This window comes from Lycorma delicatula, chromosome 1 (genome assembly GCF_047948215.1).
Source record: "Lycorma delicatula isolate Av1 chromosome 1, ASM4794821v1, whole genome shotgun sequence".
Lineage (NCBI taxonomy): Eukaryota > Metazoa > Arthropoda > Insecta > Hemiptera > Fulgoridae > Lycorma > Lycorma delicatula.
In genome coordinates this window covers 391,543,662-391,562,832 of record NC_134455.1, presented here as the reverse complement: position 1 = coordinate 391,562,832, position 19,171 = coordinate 391,543,662, and positions in this window count along the sequence as shown.

Here is a 19,171-nt window from a genome sequence, read left to right as displayed (position 1 = left end):
AACAATCCAGAAATGTTTGCTTTTGTTATTACGGTCATTATTAAGTTGCTAATATTCAGTGTTGTATTGGCATTTATCTATCAATGTATTGAGTTTTAATTAGTTGTAAATATAATACTGTAAATAAATTTCATGCTTCGAGGCTTAATTTTAAGCGGTTGGAAGTTTTTACTGTGATATAGTAATGCTGCAGTATAGCATCTTTACTAAAACTATGTAAATATTTTATTTTTTGAACCTACATCACTTGACGGTTTAATATGACTTGATAAAACATCATAAATTTATCCGCCCTTAGGCAGGTTCCTTGCACCAAATTTTTATATTTCATTCTCCTTTATTTCCAATTAAATTTTTGAGTTTTTTTTACTTTTTTTTTACATCCTCAACTATTATTAGTCGTTTCGAATCATCTTTTTTGGTTCTTCTGTTGATCTTACTACCTTTGTTTTAAGCTATCCTTCTATTCGCATAATTTATCCCGACCGATTAGCTTTCCTATCTGAATTGTTCTAATTAAGCTTCTGTTCTCATTAAATCTTCTAATTATTTTTACGTTTTTCACTGTTTGAACATTCATAACCTTTAATATTCAGATACAACAATGAATAATCAACTAGACCGATACTCAACTATTTGCATACGATAGTAAATTTGCAGTGAAATTTTAAGATCGCTCCAAGATTATTCAAAACATATTTTCATAGACGTTTTTCCTCCGTTAATTCTCTCCCGATTTATTTTGTGCGTATATCTAGTAGAACATTGCGCTAGCATTTCCGGAAAAATATTTTTTAAATTCTTAGATTCTTAATTTTAATTTTTTATGAATTATAAAAAAATGTGAAAACTAATTTCCAAATTAGACTGAATTAAAGTTAAAACTGTGATAATAATTGCCTACATCGTGGCGGCGTGGTAGTGTTTCAGCCTTTCATACGTAGGTCGCAGGTTTGAATCCCGGTCAGGCATGTCACTTTCACACGCTACAAAAAACATTCATCTCATCCTCTGAACTAATACCTAACGGTGTTCCCGGAAGTTAAAAAAAAAAGAAGCGATACATTGCAATCATCCGTTTTCACTTTTTTCTGTCATAAAAATTCTCATAAGTAGCTATCCAGTAATTCTTTTGCTACGCCTGATTTTAGTTTTGGTTCCCCCCATAGTGGCTCGTTTCATTTTTTTTTAAGTATGCGCCCCTGAAATTGGTTAGGTGAAATTCTGCGAATGGTTCACAGTATTGTGCACATATTTCCTGGTCAAATTACGTATACCATTATATGCCGTCCGCTTCTGAGCGACTTTGTCGACATGATTCTTCGTCCTTATAAATAGAGACTCTTCCATCTGTCAGACCTGGGCCACAGGATTACACGATTTGTTTTTTTTTTTTAAAGCTTCTCGACACCCGCTCCAGTCGACACTTGTGTTTTGATCGACACTTAACTCGCGTTCACCAAAGTCCTCGATCGTAATTAACTCCATAAATAAATAAATTATAAATTTTTTTCGAAGCTTAGTTTATAGAAAGTTGAAACAATGTTCTGGGCCGCATTTGTATATCGATTCGGCACTGCCTTTTCTTATCCCTCTACCGTTCTCGGTCATTCGAAATGTTTAATAACATGTCTTATACCTGATTACACAGTTTATGTTCTGTTGAAATACCAAAAACCGGTTAAAACAAACGATTCAAACAAATTCTCAGGAAGATCCGTAACTATTCCGAAATGTAATTACTACAAGGATGACAATAGCAGTACAACACCGGTCGAATAACTATGATGTATTAATCTAATTTAAAAAATAAATACTAAACAATTTAAATAACAGTACCCATAGTATAAGGATGTAATCAGACAAGTATGAACGTAATAATTTTATCAAACTTGACCCGTCGGTATGATTATATAATAAATAATTAAAATATAAAACCCACGTACCAACAATCTTTTAATGCGTCCTAGCGCCTTCGGAAACGAATTACATCTTCTTGATAACGGTGGAGACATTCATTTTGACAGGACGTTAAATCGACGCAATTTTAACACATGACGACCACCTTTATATATTTTACACACTTTGCAAAACACTTCTACTCATGACGACAAAGTTTTAGTTAATAAAAAAAATTTAAGTTCCTGAAGATGGAATTCGTTTCCGAAAGCGCTTGTACGCATTAAAAGATAGTTGGTAAGTGGGTTTTATATTTTAATTATTTAAGTACGAACGTACTTATTAAAGTCTAACGTAATAATCATAATTGCAATGACCTTTTGGTGGGGTATATCTTAAACAGGTGACCCACCGGGTTGGTCTAGTGCTGAGCGCGTCTTCCCAAATCAGCTGATTTATAAGTCGAGAGTTTTAGTGTTAAAGTTCTAGTAAAGTTATTTTTACACGTAATTGAATACTAGATTGTGGATACCGGTGTTCTTTGGTGGTTGGGTTTAAATTAACCACACATCTAAGGAGCGGTCGAACTGAGAATGTACAAGACTACACTTCATTTATACTCATACATATCATCCTCATTCATCCTGTAAAGTATTATCTGAACGGTAATTACCGGAGGATAAAACAGGAAAAAGAAGATAGGAATGAATACGAGTTATAAATTTCGTCAATATAATCTATTATACGTGCATCAATAAGTATGACAATATAAATCGTTTGGTAATGACATTCGATCAGCCCCATGATTTCGGGGGGAGGATAATGGAGAACAACGATAATGATAAACTCATATTAAATTATCATTTATGCCGTGTCAGGGTTTGAAAATTTTTTACCGACACTAAAATTAAGAATTTATAACGGCCAAATTCAATCAAAACTAGAAAATAGTTTTGGTAGTTTATGTTAAGCACAACGTTTTAAAAAAGTGTAGTGGAGTCATGGACAAATCTAAAATTCTTACTGTAATAAAAACAATAAGCAAAAAGAAACTCTTAAAAGTTCTCCATTACCCATCACTCCTGTACAATTACATTACTTGCATTCAAATTAAAGGTGGAGAATCATTACGAGATGCTATTATTTTTTTAACAAATTTAAAGTTCGACATGTAACATGGTAAGTACGCAAAGTTTAAAAATCAATTTATTTAAAAGAGGTTGTAAACAAACTATTTTGTGAAATAATTTTTACAAATCTGTTTCAGTCTAAATTAGTTTCTATAAGAAATAAAATAACTACATATAACTTACCGGTCTTTGATTTCGTTACCTATTCATTTCAGATTTTCCTCTTTCATTCCAGATTTTCCTGTTTACTATTTACTCAATGTACTTTTCATTTCCCAAATCATAAATTACAGGATATCACTGTACTAGCTCAATCGACTGTTCATCATTCATATTTATTAATAGTATTTTCAATGTAGTAAATTATTGTGTCTGAACAGACCTTTAATCTCTCCAATCTCCTTAATGTATATATTTCAAGTGCCTCCAGCTTTTCTTTTATTTTTTTTTCTTATGTTTTACATCCATAGAGAAGTACACTATAATCAAAATACTTCAGAAGACACTTTTTCAGTTCTTTACTCCTTCTTAAAATAACAATGTTTTATCCATTTTTTTTTCTAATTTTGATTTGATTTTCCTTTTTTGTAATTTTCTGTTAATATTTTATATAAATGTCTAAAATATTTTTTTCATGATGAATTAATTCACCACAGTAGCTGTGAAGCTTGAACGAGGGAATATTGAAATGGAATTTTGTAACGTATGAAAAACGCTAGCTATACGCCTGACCGGGATTCAAACCCAGAACCACCGGATGAAAGGCCGAGATGCTATCACTCCGCTACAAGATCGGCGTTTTTTGTCAAGTTGAAAACAGTTGTTATATAGAGATTCATTGTTTTTTTGTTTTCTTTTTTTTTAGTTATCACGCACATACTTGTGCGCGAGATATTGAAATAGGATTTTGTAGTCTGAAAAATGCCATATCTGACCGAAATTCGAACCCGGAACCTATTTTGTTTTGATTTTTGTTCTCATAATACATATTTTCATCCCATATTGTCTCATAACGTTTTCTAATTTTGAAAACTTATGTTTAATATCCTGGGCTTTCGGTCTACCACTGAGTTTTTTTACTTTTCTCTTTCAAATTTTACTTATGAAATAATTTTGCAAAGAAGATTGCATACATATTTGCTTCACGTAAATAAAAAATGTATAAAAAAAGGAGGAAATTTTTAATTTAATTTCTCTTCATTGTTTAAAAATATAGTTCAAAAATGTATCTTCAAGCATTACTGCAAATTTAGTATTTTTTCTAATGAAGTTCTTTTATGATCTCACTCGCTATTTCATTCTAATATTTTTTTTACATTGGAAGGACTTGTAAAGGTTAATAAGAACGCCGATGAAGAATTAAAATAATTATATAAAATAAGAATTTTTGTTAATAGGTACAAAATGAAACAAAATTAATGGCATAAAACATAAGATTTTCAATAATTGTTATATTAAATTTATAAGTAATCTTATACATAAATGCAGTTTGTGGAAAAATCTGTTTGTAACAGCATCACGCGAGACCAACCGACGATTGCTTTTAAATTTTCAGGTTCTTCGTGTTATCACAGGAAGGTTTTAAGCCATAAATTGAGGGCCTAGTCAATACAAAAAATTTAATATGAAATATGACCTTATGATTTTAAGGTTATTAAACTCAATTATAAACCTTTAAAAAGATTCCATAAGCAACATAACGAACATAATTAATTCAAACAATAATTATAATAAATAGATGGGTCACGCATATAATACTGTAACCCATGTTAACCGACACATCTGCATGTCAGTTGGATGAAAAGGATTATAGCTTTTGACTCTCATTTCTCAACGCCCAATGCATTGAAACAAATAAAACAAAAAAAGCTTTACAGCGCTTTTTAAATATTGTCTACTTTAAGTAATTTAATACATAAAAATTTAGGCTTACCGTTATTTCTTTGGAAACATTGTACCGCAATTACAATTAAATATATATGTCCTAAACAGCTTTGGCAATTATCATTATATTCTAGTTATAAAAAGCCTTGGTAGCTCTAAAGAAGTATAATCAGTAAATAGGTTATGAGATAATGTCTATACTAATAATAAAATACCCAGTATTACCAGAAAAGTCAATTGGGCAATTTAAATATCAGCAGGTTATTTATTTCTTAATTTTACAAAATATCTTATTTGCAGAACTCATTTTTACGAACATTAACACAAATATTTATACAATTGCGATGGAAGTTTCTTATATTAAAGTCATAAAATATATTTTCAGTTGAAATTAAAAAGAAGATCTACTATTATTATTATTGATGACCTTCAGATGTGGTTTAATTTTCAATGCGAGGGGAATTTTTCATTTGCAATAATTGTAATCAATAAATATGACAGCTAGATTCCTAGAGCGGCAAAATATGGTACAGTTAGGCATCCCAATCATTTCAAATATTCTCTCACACCTTAAATAAAATGTAATATTCTATACATATTCTAGTTTTAACCCCAGGGGTTGCGGTGGAGCATGGAGTCTAGGGAGGAGGTGGAATTGATGGCGGAGCTAATCGGCCGAGCCATCAAGACTGGTTGCGACGTGGTCCTACGGCGGCCTAGGCCAATGGACGGACCCGTCACAAGCAGCCAGTCCGCTGATCTGAGCGTGCCTGGAGCCGTCATGACCCCATTTTCCGGGGGGTCGTCTGTGGAAGGCAGACGGAGGCGTGGCAAGAAATGGTGGTCCTCTGACCTCAGTGTGCTGCGCGCAAGAGTGAGGTCCGCTCGGGCAAGATACCAGCGCTGCCCCCTAACGGGGAATATCGTCAACGATGTGCGCGCTGAGCGTCTGCGGATCTTCCGGCGTGCCCGTAACAAATATGTTCACGCCATCAAGGAAGCCAAACTCAAGTTTTGGAAAGACTCCATGCGGGAATTGCGGCGCGATCCCTGGCAGCTCGCGAAGACTTGTTACCGACCGAAGCCATTGCACGTGTTGTCCAGTGTTCGGTGCGGATTAGGTGGTCGTGACCACACGTTAACATCTGTGGCGACTTACCGGGCGTTCCTGGATACTCTGTTTCCAGATGCTCCGGAGGGGGAAGCGGAAATCGGCGTTAGGGCGGGTGAAACACCATTCCCTGGCGTTCGGACCGTGGAACCCGAAGATATAGACCGAGTGGTTTCTCGAATGGCACTAAGGAAGGCACCGGGGATTGACCAACTTGACCCGGATATTTTCCATCATTTATTGCCTGTCATAAGAGAGCCACTGGGCAGACTGTTCACGGGATGCCTAAACTGGGGCTGCTTTCCGGCTTGCTGGAAGGTGGCTTTGGTAAGGGTAATCCTGAAACCTGGAAAGGATCCTGGTGAGGTCGGCAGTTATCGACCCATCAACCTCTTGCCGGTTCTCGGCAGGTTGCTGGAAAGGCTGGTTGTGGAACGGCTCGAAGAAGGCATCGATATGAGCTGTATTCTAAATCGAGGCCAATATGGCTTCATGAAAGGGGTTGGCACCGAGGATTGCATCTTAAATGCTCTTACCGAGGTGGAAAGCGCCGACTGCAAATATGTTTTGGCTATTTTTATTGATATAGAGGCAGCATTTCCTTCCTTGTGTTGGAGTTCTGTCCTCTATGCTTTGGAACGCCGCGATGTTCCCGAAGCCATACAGGCCGTGGTACGAGACTATTTGTCTAACCGTACGGCTCTGTTTAAAGATGCGCACCTAGTTGTGGAAAAATCCGTCACCAGGGGAAGCCCGCAGGGTTCCGTTCTCGGTCCCCTGCTGTGGAACCTGGTGTTCGATGGATTTCTGGGGTTGACATTCCCAGAAGGAGTCACGGCCCAGGCTTTCGCCGATGACTGTCTCCTTTTAGTTCGTGGAAATTCACGACCACAGCTAGAAAGTAGAGCGCAGGCGGCCTTGTCAACCGCCGAAGGCTGGATGGACATACAAAATTTAAAGATTTCTGTGCCCAAGACGAAGTTTATGCTTCTAAAGGGCGCAGACAAATTATCATGCAGTCGAAACCCCCACATTAAGTATAAAGGCTGTGTAATCAGCCGAGTAAGGGTTCATAAGTACCTAGGTGTTTTGTTTGATGATAAGTTGCTTTTTAGCAACCACATTAAACAAGTTGCGGCGGACGCTGTCTCTGTGATGCACAAACTTAGAAGGATTGCTCGGAAAGGCTACGGGCTTTCTGGTCGCCAAATGTACTTAGTGTACCGAGGTGTCTTCGAGAGTATGATTGCATAAGCGGCGCCAGTTTGGGCGCATAGGTTGGACAGAAATAGAGCACTGCTTCTAAATTTAAGGAGTGCCCAGCGCAGGGCTTTAATTGTATGCACTGGTGTTTTTAAAACAACCTCCTATGAGGCTACTACCATATTGGGAAAGGCTCTCCCAATCGATTTAGTGGTGAAAGTTTGAGCAGCCATGTGGAAGTTGCGAAGAGGTCGGGAAACCGAGGTATTTGGGATACGGTTTCGGGCCGGGCTTGAACCGGAACGGAACGGTGATCACAATGCACCGGGTCTGAATTTCGAACAGTTGCCCATTTCCCGCCTGCGGAAGAGGCTTTGGGGGCCGCGCGATGGAGGCATGGCAGCATGAATGGCACACCACGTCTAAGGGAAGATCTCTGTATAGATTTATACAGGATCTGGGGGGATGGTATGCCTCAAGTTCATTTTTAAGGGCGGCGGGTGCCCAAGTGCTCACCAACCACGTGAATTTGATGCAATATCTGTTCAGGTTTCGCCTAGCGGCTGATGAGTTGTGCGTCTGTGGGGAGGTCCAGTCGAACGAACACCTAATGTTCGACTGCCCTGCTCTTGGGGGGGCCAGAGACCGGGCCACCCTGGAACTTAGAGGTCAGGGGGAAAACTGGCCGCTCATAAACGGCGAGTCAATGTGGCGTGAGCCGCATTGTCGGACCGTGTGGGAGTTCCTCGATGAGGTTGCGATGTTCAACCGTCATCGGTAGTTTAAGTTTAATTTTAATGGGGATTTATTGATTCCTGTAGCGTGTCGGTGAAAACCTTCCTGGAAATAATGGCTGCCATCAGCCAATAAGCTCCAAGCGCTTTAATGGTGGACAGGCACTAGCTGGCAAACAGCGACCGAGGCGTGGCGGTTTAAATTGCCGTCTTTTTATTAAGTTAACTTTTTTGTTTTTAATTGTAACAAGGGGTGCGCCTCCCCGATTTAGTTTTAATGTGACAAGTGAGCGGTAGGGACACATAGGCGGGTGCTGTACGGCGCCCAGCTTAACCGCTCACGCAAGATAGGAGCTCATTAGGAGCATTTAGGATAACGAGGTCGCTAATCTGTTTAGAGGCACAGTAGCCGTTTTTGGCACGGTACATTTGTTTGGTCTATGCTCTAGGGTGACCGAATGGGATGGTGGCGGGAGAAATGCCAGTTAACCAACAATCCCAATCATTTCAAATATTCTCTCACACCTTAAATAAAATGTAATATTCTATACATATTCTAGTTTTAACCTACACAAAGATATTTTACTAATTAGGTAAAATCTTCTACATTTTACTAGCTCAAGGAATGGAATTTATTTTATCAACAAACTATGCAATAATATATAAAAACTTTAATTAGGTAGAATTTTTATCATAGTTTATTTGTTTTTTTTTTCACAATTAATATTATAATATTTCAAAAATTATAGATTTAATGTGGAACAAATTGTAGACAAAGTAATTTTCTTTTATCACTTTTATTTCTATAAAATTTATTTTGTGGATTTTAACTTTAGATATAAAAAGAAATTAGCAGAGGTGAGTTTCATTCTCATCTGTAAACTAATAAACAATTGCTTGCAAAACGTTTGATTTGTTACCGCTTTCTACATTATCTTCTGCACTTTCTCCACAATGAAAGTAAATCATTGACGAAGCAAATTTTTATAGAACAATCATTCCCCACATTTTTCTACTACAATGATGCTGTACTCTGCATCAACATCTCTATCTTTTATCGAGAAAGATCTGGAATCAATCTTGGTTAGGCTTGGCATTTTTCAAAAATGTTTTTGTTACTTTGATCATACAAAGAAACCTACATCATACAAATATAACACATAGTTATTATATTAAAGAAATATAATATTATACAAAAAAGTATATAAAGTATTTGAGTGTTAATCTGCAGTTATTTTGAGGACTAAATAAACATGAACCCATTTCATTACCTTTTGTAGTTTCTTGGACAATAAACCATTGGCTGAAACCGTTAATTTTCTATTATGTATGTAGTCAGTTGATCATTTGATACAGCTTTAGCATTGATAAAACTTTTACCTAATATAACACAAAATTTAATGTCATTTGATAAGATGCTCTCACCTTAATCACCCACACACACAAACATGCATACCATGTAACTTTTATGATGGCCTACATAAATGACTAACATTAATAGCCTGATCTTATACTAAGTTTTAGTTTGTCACTGTCAACGCTAAGCAGTATTTTCAAGTGCACCTTGCTACAGCAACCTATTTGTATACCGTGAAACAAGTATAAAAGTTTTGAACACTTACTTCTATAAGCTTATGTACCTTACTTAGTCTTAGAATTGTATAGTAACTATCCCACTTCAGTACCGATGTAAATATTCTATTCAACTGATATAAAAGACGTTTATAGTTTTATTTTAATTTTCATAGTTCTTTTTATTAAATCGTTCAGAAAAAACTAGATAACTACTATTAAAAAGCAAGATTTCAGAGATGAAGATTTCAGGGTTGCTAGTATATATGCAGAGTGTACTTTAAAATGGTGGGCTGGCTATATTTTTTTGAATTCTACTTGTAAAACTAAATAAAAAATATCCTTAGGAAAAATGGCAATATCTCTTTTGTTCTCCCACTATTCGCCATTTTGTTATTTTTATTTAAAAATTTATATCTCAAGTTCAGATAAAAGAATCAGATTAATATTTGGTAAGCGTCTTGGTAATAAAGTTTTAGAATTAACAAAAAAATCAGAACTTGAATACCTTCACAAATTACAAAATGGCGGCCACGTTTATTTTTCAATTCGTTATATCCCCGTAAATATTAGTTTTATCAAAATTTATGTTATTTACTAAAATATTAAGCCTTCTATTCTCAATAAAATGCCATTTTATTTTTGAAATTCGATTAACAAATAGCCGAGTTATGGCAGAAAAATTATGTAATTATGTGTATGTTTCATGTTTTCCACTTTACGTTCAATTCGATAAAATATTAATTCTTTTTATTTATTGTTAATTCTAGTATTTTAAATTAGTATTAAATTAAGTAATAATTTTCTCACAATAATAGACCTAATAATTATGACACAAAATTAATTAAAAACATGGCACAGTGGCAGAGTGTTGATGAATTTTTATTATTATAAAACCTTGTGAAAATTAAAAATATATATATATATGTGTGTGTGTGTGTGTGTGAAATATTAATTTACGCCTTGTTTCAATTTTTCCAAGTACGAGTAGTATAATCCATTATATTAAATTCATTAATAAAATATATATGATCTTAAGCACACTCAATTTATATTTTTTCAAAGCAAGTTACTTATTTAGTGACAATTAACCACTTTCTATTACTTGAGCTAATTCTGTTTTCCAAATAAGTCTGGATCAACCAATATTTCGGGTGAAGGTAACACAATTGTAGATAAATTTAATTTTGTTTAATCAAGGAGGAAGGAGTTAATACGAGTATAATAAAGTGTAATAATTGAATAAAATTGCTACAATGAATAATTATAACATTTTATTAACTAAGATTGCATTGTATTTTTTATTACAGGTGAAATTGTACACGTAAACATTTTACGAAGATTGGTTGTATCGTTCTTGAAGTACGCTTAATTTAAGGTAGAAGTAATGTTGAGGTTATGTTGACTGTGTATCGGTGGCTTTTTCATACGCGCCAAAGCAATGAGTTACAATATTGAGCGAGTTGAAACTTAATGCATGTGTGTAGGGTCTACTGGTTAAACGAACGTATTTAATGTATTGTATTCTGAAAATCAGAGCGTTTCTGACTGCGATTTAGTGAGGATGTCGGAAAAGAAAAGTCGCTCTTCTTGCGCAGAACTTCGCAAAAGTTTTTTTTTTTAATGTTATTTATATTACCAATAATGATGCTCAATTTTTTCACACTCTAATCTTAAAAAGCTACAGATTATGTTACAAATTTGGCGAACCGTCATTTAAGATTTGAATAAAATTTGATTTTTCATTATTTAATTAATAAACCAACTTTTCTGTTTTTTCAAAAGTATTTTCATGATTCCTACCGCCAATCTGTTATTTTATTACACAATCTCTCGATAAACAAAGGTCAAATGTTATTCTTTAATACTTTTATGATTCCTACAATCAAATTTGTAATTTTTATTAGCCACTTTATTCACCGTTTCACAAAAGTTTTATGGTCTTGACTCCGTCGATAATTGACAGATAATTAGTTGTGGTCCTTTCTAAGCACGTACGCACATACGAAAATACATACAGGTATTTTTACAAGTTTATTTCATATATAACATGTCAAATAGATGAAAATATATATTGTTATATGACATCAAAAAATAACATATATATTGCATATGACATTTTAACAAAAACATGTGGGCAAGTTGGTGTAGTAGTCGAGCTGACTACTACACCATACATACTTGTATGTAATACATACTTGTATGTATTAAAACCACCGAGCTGGTGGTTTTAATTAATTATTTACACTAAAATCCCCACGCATATATAAATCCCATCGAAACTTTTAATTATATCCCTTTATTTAATCAACCGATGAACTGTTTTCCCCATAAAACTAGTTTTTTTTCCAAGTATCTATCGCCTTTCTTTTTTGTGTCCTTTTCTTCCTTTCTTAATAAAAATTTAAATAAAAATAGATTATTTTTACTATTTAAATCAATATATAAATATTATAGTACGGTCATGTATTTCTTACACTTCTACGCATGAATGTGTGTATGTGACCTCACACGTATATTGCAACAGCCGTTTGAAATTTGTACAGTAAAACCCTTCTAAGTTGAAACCGCAGCTGGGTACCTGTGATTCAATCCGAACTTGACCGATTTAGAGAAGAGTGTAAGATGCAAAAAGAGCTTCAATCCAGTATCTACATTTTGATGTAAACGTATAAAGTTGGGGATGTTGGATAAAATTAAAGTAAAAATTCTTATTTTAATTTGTTTTTATGCTAAACAGAAGCCATTTTAAACGAATTAATTTATGATATATTTTTAATGAACCTACAATAATGCATAATAATTTATTTTATTTAAAAAGATTTAAATGGCAGAAAGGCTCCTGGAATAGACGGAATACCTGTAGAATTACTGCGCAGTGCAGGGGAGGAGGCGATTGATAGATTATACAAACTGGTGTGTAATATTTATGAAAAAGGGGAATTTCCGTCAGACTTCAAAAAAAGTGTTATAGTAATGATACCAAAGAAAGCAGGGACAGATAAATGTGAAGAATACAGAACAATTAGTTTAACTAGTCATGCATCAAAAATCTTAACTAGAATTCTATACAGAAGAATTGAGAGGAGAGTGGAGGAAGTGTTAGGAGAAGACCAATTTGGTTTCAGGAAAAGTATAGGGACAAGGGAAGCAATTTTAGGCCTCAGATTAATAGTAGAAGGAAGATTAAAGAAAAACAAACCAACATACTTGGCGTTTATAGACCTAGAAAAGGCATTCGATAACGTAGACTGGAATAAAATGTTCAGCATTTTAAAAAAATTAGGGTTCAAATACAGAGATAGAAGAACAATTGCTAACATGTACAGGAACCAAACAGCAACAGTAGCAATTGAAGAACATAAGAAAGAAGCCATAATAAGAAAGGGAGTCCGACAAGGATGTTCTCTATCTCCGTTACTTTTTAATCTTTACATGGAACTAGCAGTTAATGATGTTAAAGAACAATTTAGATTCGGAGTAACAGTACAAGGTGAAAAGATAAAGATGCTACGATTTGCTGATGATATAGTAATTCTAGCCGAGAGTAAAAAGGATTTAGAAGAAACAATGAACGGCATAGATGAAGTCCTACGCAAAAACTATCGCATGAAAATAAACAAGAACAAAACAAAGGTAATGAAATGTAGTAGAAATAACAAAGATGGACCACTGAATGTGAAAATAGGAGGAGAAAAGATTATGGAGGTAGAAGAATTTTGTTATTTGGGAAGTAAAATTACTAAAGATGGACGAAGCAGGAGCGATATAAAATGCCGAATAGCACAAGCTAAACGAGCCTTCAGTAAGAAATATAATTTGTTTACATCAAAAATGAATTTAAATGTCAGGAAAAGATTTTTGAAAGTGTATGTTTGGAGTGTCGCTTTATATGGAAGTGAAACTTGGACGATCGGAGTATCTGAGAAGAAAAGGTTAGAAGCTTTTGAAATGTGGTGCTATAGGAGAATGTTAAAAATCAGACGGGTGGATAAAGTGACAAATGAAGAGGTATTGCGGCAAATAGATGAAGAAAGAAGCATTTGGAAAAATATAGTTAAAAGAAGTGAACGAAGTGACTTATAGGCCACATACTAAGGCATCCTGGAATAGTCGCTTTAATATTGGAAGGACAGGTAGAAGGGAAAAATTGTGTAGGCAGGCCACGTTTGGAGTATGTAAAACAAATTGTTGGGGATGTAGGATGTAGAGGGTATACTGAAATGAAACGACTAGCACTAGATAGAGAATCTTGGAGAGCTGCATCAAACCAGTCAAATGACTGAAGACAAAAAAAAAAAAAAAAAAAAAAATTATTTTTAATATAATAATATTTTAAAATCCGAAATAACAATCGCTAATTAAAATACCAATGCCACTCATATTTTTGTACTATGTTGACAAGTTAGTGTAGTGGTCAGTGCTCTGGTTTTTAAACTATTTGATCTAAAATTCGATTTTTGTTAATGATGTGGTAATTTTTTACCTACATATCATTCACCACATTATCATTTTGAAATATGTTACTAAAAGCATGTCTGAATTTTTAGAAGAAAAAATTAACTAAATTTTAAGAAAAAATGAATCCCAAAAAGTTTTTAAAATATTTATTTATTTTTTTTTTTAAATTTGAGATTTTTAATTTAAATTAAAAGAAAATAATATAAAAATACTTAATCTGTTGGAAAAAATTTCAAAAATTCAGAAATTATTGAAGAAACAAAAGGTTTGTTACTTTTTTACATTTTTAAGCAAGTTTTTTTTTGTTTGATGAATTAATTTACCGCAGAAGCTTTGAAGCTTTCCCAAGTTGGACTTGGTAATATGGAAATTGAACTTTTGTAATGAATACTACACTTAACCGGGATTTGAACTGGAAACCCTCGGATGAAAGGCCGAGATGCTACCACACCACTACGAATCAATAAAAATAAAATTTATTTTATTTTTTTTTATTTAAAATGTGATAGATTTACGAAAAAGATGGTTTGCCCGTGAAAAAAAAAAAACCATGATTTCAAGAAAAGTGTAACTATAACAAGAACTGGTTGTATTGAAAACATCATTACCTTCAGTAAAGCAAGTCTTATTGGTGTCAATAGTTTACATCTGGTTACAGATACAGCGGCTACTTCTAAATTACAGGTACGTATAACTGCTTAATAACTCGACTGGAAAAACTTCAAACTACAAATATCAATTTTTCACTTAGAAAAGTTAGTTTAACATCTTTTCTTACAGTAATTATTATTATACATTGAAGGAATATATCTATCAGTCCATAGTATAGATAATATCTTTCTATTACTACCAAGAGTTATCAAAAAAAATTAAAAAAGAACTGGAAATGAACTTGCCGAAGAGTTAGTGGAAAAGTCAATTGCTTTTCTATCTTAAATTATTCTTATACTCGTATTACCATAGAAAACTTAATTTTAGAGTTTATAGACATCCATGGTATTTTCACAAATAAGTATGGCTAGTTCACGTTTATGACGAGAAGAAAATATCATATTAACGTTTTAAAAATTAATGGGTAAACGTCCATTATCTTTTCAATCATCATTCTCCAATTATTTTAAAATACCCTAATTTTAGTTAATATCTTGAATTAATAAAAACTAAATAACCTGAAGAATTATATCATTTTTTGTTATAGTACATTTCATTTTTGGAAGAATATTTTTCCTTATTATAGTTTTAAATATTCAGCGGATTTTAAAGATAGGAAAATAAATAAAATATAACATATATTAGTAGTGTATTTCATTTTTTCCTTTTTTAATATCGATTTGATAACTGAAGATTGTTTTCTGAAAACTATATGTAATTATTTGTATTCATTTTATCAACATTTCCTGAATTCTTCTACTTATATATATTTATTTGTTTCTTTATGATGTATATATATACACACACACATATACATATATCCCAAAAGTCGCTTGATCGAGAAATATAATATTTCAAAAGCTGAAAGCAATTCTTCTTGTACTCTTAAATCAACAATACATTTTTTATACATAGTAAAATTTATTTTACTTTTTTTTTAAAACCTTACAAGAGTTGCTCAAAATGCTGTCAATGTACTTCAATTCATTTTTCACAAGGTTTTTTACACTTTTCATAAATTTTTTACTCAAATCTTTGGTTACGTTTAAGTCTTCAAATTCATCTTTGATTATTTATCTCAACTGTTGAAAATTTTTAGGCTTATGAGAGAAAACATTATTTTTCAAAATTTCCCAAAATTGAAAGTTTACCGGTGTAAGATCACATGATCTTGGTAGCCAGTCAATTGTACCATGTCTTCTGATCCGCTCGTCAAAATTGCCAGTAAACTGTAATGTAGTGAAGGACCATTTTGTTGCTAAATTAAATTAATAGTTTCAAACAAAGGATTATTTTGTAGCTCAGGTAAAACTACTCCTCTTGTAACATTTCAAGATAAGAATCACCACTTGCAGTGCCATTGAAAATATATGAACCAGCAATGCATACACCAGCCCACACATTGATGCTTGGAACAGTTATTTCTTGCTAAAGTACTTCGTGCGGATTTGTTTCCCTCCAGTAAACACAGTTATAACGATTAATACAACCGTTTAGTTTAAAAGAAGCTTCATCCGTTCACAAAATGCGATTTTGAAAGTTAGACTCTGCCTCACAGGTATTACAAACCATTCACTCAACACGCCTGCTGAAGTCATCTTCTATTAAACTTTGATACAGTTGTGGACAATAAGTTTATAGTTCTAATTCTTTCAAAATACGATACAAAACACTGCGAGAAATATTCATCATAGCAGATCTTTTATGGATAAATTTTTTTGGGCTCTGATTCGGCAACGTTTGTTAGGTTATCTTCACTTTCAACAGTAGTAGAGCTCCCATTTTAGGTTTCCCCGTTCTTGGCAATTCATGTACGCTTCCAGTTATCTCAAGTTATTTTTTCAGGTTGTAGATCGCCTGTCTGGATTGTGCTAGAGTTTGAGGAAATTTTTCTTCAAATTGTTGAACGACTTCATCACTATTTTTGTTTGTCTTTCACCAACATTACAGGAGAAAAACACGTAGTTAGGTTATTAGTTTACAGTTCATGATTAACTTACAGATCAATACTGGTAAACATGAACAACGAACTACTCAGTCACCTGGAAAAAAACAATCTATATGGACACCACATGACTTCTGTGTACCCCTATTAAATTACATATACACATTTTTTTTAAATGAAAAGTACATAAAATTTTATTTCATTAATAAATTTTGATATGTTTTCATTTTGTTTTTTATTGTTATTATTGAATTATTATTTATCGTATCTTTTTTTTTTACAATCAGAGGTTATTATTTATTAATAAATCCATTTAATTAAATTTTAAAAAAAAAGGAGATGAAGTCTGATTCGAACCGATGTGCCTTCCCTTTGTAAGATCCAAATATTTCATTAACTAAGATTTTATTTGGCTATAACTCTGGAGTCGAGGAAATAAGTACCACTTATGATATATCGTTGAAAAGCTCTCAATAAGGGTTTATTACTGCAGTTAAGAAAAAGTCTAAAATCCAAGTGTTTTTGGATTTTGAGACACTTTTGGATTTTATGGACACTTTTGGTTCAGTCGATTGCAATCAAAAGAGGAGTTGCACAACTAGATGTTACAGCAGTCCTAAATCCAAAATTTCAACATCCTACTGCTTATCGTTTTTGAGTTACGCGAGATACATACGTACCTACAAACGTCACGTCGAAACTAGTCAAAATGGAATCAGGAATAGTCAACACGAATATTTCTGTTGAAATCTGAGAACCGAAATGTTTCGCGATTACAATACTTTCTTTACTTCATACAAGGAAGTAAAAATAAAAGTAATGTAAATTGTGTTACGTACCTTACACATATGACTTTTTAAACAACATAAAATAAAAATATTGTATTTCTTGGTCAAGCGACGTTTGGACGGTCAATGCAGATGGGACACCCATCTGCATTTAGCATTATGTCGTTGATTACAGCTAATCTATAAACAGTCGCTATATACAGAATAATATATTTCAATTAACTAAATACGAATGGTCTTTATAAAACATTAAATAAATTAATATTTTATTTTTATCGATTTAATATTTCGATCATGGTCAGGAATAGACATTAAGTTAATAAAATAAATACTAAAAAACAAAAAAAAACCGGACAACTAATTTTACAAATCTAGCTAGAATAGTTATGGAAAACAAACAAAAAATCGTTAAACAGATTTTTCTGTTTTGTTCTTATTGCATTTTTTCAGGATACGGTAAGTTAGTCTGCGATAAGTGTAATATTGCTTCTGCATTTTAGAATACGTATAGAGTTTGTATTTATTTACTCGTATTTATTATTAAAACATTCTCATTATATTATTTAAAAATTCATAGACAGTGTAGTGTAATAAAGTTTTTGTAAAAGATAATATTTTTATTTTATTTTAAATAAATTGGTGTAAAAATGTTTTAATTAATAATACCGTAATTTATGTTAAGTATTTTGTTGAATTATAAGAAAACAGTTCTGATAGAACACGATATTGTTTTTTTTTTTTTTTTTTTTTTTTTTAAATAAGTGAATATTCTTTTTAGGGAAAACTGCACATTCATAAATATAGATTGATGATTTCTAAATCTATGAAACTTGTTTTAAGTTACGTAGTACAGAATTAAATAAAGGGCGAACAGCCCCATCCGTAAGGACCGGTATGCCCAGGTGTGCCGGTTCCTGGACAATGATCCCTGGGGCCAAGCCTACAAGATAGTTACTAAGAGGTTTGGCAGGCGTCTGCCTGTGTTGTGAACGGCAGGCTATGGCACAGTTTGACGAATTATTTCCATGTCTAGCAGAGACAACTGACATCTTGCCTGAATATGAGCTGAGGAGGTTTACCCCTGCTGAGCTAAGTAACGCTATCGGACAACTCGGTGATAAAAAGAGCCCCGGCACTGATAGAATCCCTGCTGCAATACTCAAAGGCCTTGTAAAACAGCTTCCCTGGGAGATGACTGTATGGCTAATTATGGCTTGGAGAATGATTCATTCCCGCGACGTTGGAGAGAGGCCAGGGTGGTCTTCCTCCCTAAAGGCGGTGATGATCAAGGTCTGTCTCGATTTAGACCGCTGAGTCTCTTAAATAACTTGGGCAAAGCGGTAGAGAAGTGCTCGCCAACAGAATTGTATGCGAAATTGAAGAAGGCGTGGGTATAAGCGTCAATCAATTCGGGTTCTGGAAGGGACGCTCCACCGTGTTGCAGCAAAGAAAGTAACTACTTGGATACCAGATGTCAGAAGAGGTACTTGGAGAACAAGAGGGATTCCGTTACTTGTCTCCCTAGACGTTAAGAATGCTTTAGGCTCCGTCAAATGGAGCTATATTCACAGTGCATTATCGGCTAAGAACGTAAGCCCATATCTTAAGAGACAGGTGAGGACATACCTCTCTCACAGATCGTGCAGAATTGCAACGCAAAGTGAAGATTTGAAAGTCAACATACACGGTGGAGTTCCCCAGGGCTCCGTTTTGGGCCCATTATTATGGGTTTTAACTTTTGACGGAATCCTGAATTTGGATTATTCTGCAGGAGTCGAGGTCATTGCCTAGGC